Source organism: Rhinopithecus roxellana, chromosome 15, assembly GCF_007565055.1.
Source record: "Rhinopithecus roxellana isolate Shanxi Qingling chromosome 15, ASM756505v1, whole genome shotgun sequence".
NCBI lineage: Eukaryota > Metazoa > Chordata > Mammalia > Primates > Cercopithecidae > Rhinopithecus > Rhinopithecus roxellana.
This window is the reverse complement of record NC_044563.1, coordinates 117,983,589-117,985,246: the sequence shown is the minus strand read 5'-3', so window position 1 is coordinate 117,985,246 and position 1,658 is coordinate 117,983,589.

Here is a 1,658-nt window from a genome sequence, read left to right as displayed (position 1 = left end):
TCATCCGTTCAAAACGTGAAAGAAGCTTTCTGAGAAACTTCTTTCTGATCTGTGAGTTCATCTCACAGAGTTACACCTCTGCCTCAAGAAGCAGTTTTGCTAACACTCTTTTCGTGGAATCTGCAAAGTGATATTTGGGAGCCTATTGGGGCCCATGGTGATAAAGGAATTATCCTCACATAATAACTAAAGAGAAGCTTTCTGAGAAACTGCATTGCCAAGTGTGAATGCAACTCACAGAGTTACACGTTTCTCTTCAGTGATCAGTTTGTTAGACAGTTTTCTGGAAATCTGCAATTAGATACTTCATAGCGCCATGAACATGACAAAGGAAATATCCACAGATGAAACTAGAAAGAAGCTTTCTTAGAAACTTCTTGGTGATGTGTGAATTCATCTCACAATTACACTTAGTTTCGTGGAGCAGTCCATTAACACTGTCTTTGAGGAATCTGAGAAGGGCTTCTTTGGATCACATTGAGGCCTACGCTGATAAAGGAAATTTCATCCGTTCAAAACGTGAAAGAAGCTTTCTGAGAAACTTCTTTCTGATCTGTGAGTTCATGATCTGCCTGAAGCAGTTTCAACACTCTTTTCGTGGAATCTGCAAAGTGATATTTGGGAGCCTATTGGGGCCCATGGTGATAAAGGAATTGTCCTCACATAATAACTAAAGAGAAGCTTTCTGAGAAACTGCATTGCCATGTGTGAATGCAACTCACAGAGTTACACGTTTCTCTTCAGTGATCAGTTTGTTAGCACAGTTTTCTGGAAATCTGCAATTAGATACTTCACAGCGCCATGAACATTACAGTGACAAAGGAAATATCCACAGATGAAAACTAGAAAGAAGCTTTCTTAGAAACTTCTTGGTGATGTGTGAATTCATCTCACAGAGTTACACTTATGTTTCGTGGAGCAGTCCATTAACACTGTCTTTGAGGAATCTGAGAAGGGCTTCTTTGGATCACATTGAGGCCTACGCTGATAAAGGAAATTTCATCCGTTCAAAACGTGAAAGAAGCTTTCTGAGAAACTTCTTTCTGATCTGTGAGTTCATCTCACAGAGTTACAACCTCTGCCTCAAGAAGCAGTTTGCTAACACTCTTTTCGTGGAATCTGCAAAGTGATATTTGGAGCCTATTGGGGCCCATGGTGATAAAGGAATTATCCTCACATAATAACTAAAGAGAAGCTTTCTGAGAAACTGCATTGCCATGTGTGAATGCAACTCACAGAGTTACACGTTTCTCTTCAGTGATCAGTTTTAGCACAGTTTTCTGGAAATCTGCAATTAGATACTTCATAGCGCCATGAACATTACAGTGACAAAGGAAATATCCACAGATGAAAACTAGAAAGAAGCTTTCTTAGAAACTTCTTGGTGATGTGTGAATTCATCTCACAGAGTTACACTTATGTTTCGTGGAGCAGTCCATTAACATGTCTTGAGGAATCTGAGAAGGGCTTCTTTGGATCACATTGAGGCCTACGCTGATAAAGGAAATTTCATCCGTTCAAAACGTGAAAGAAGCTTTCTGAGAAACTTCTTTCTGATCTGTGAGTTCATCTCACAGAGTTACAACCTCTGCCTCAAGAAGCAGTTTGCTAACACTCTTTTCGTGGAATCTGCAAAGTGATATTTGGGAGCCCTATTG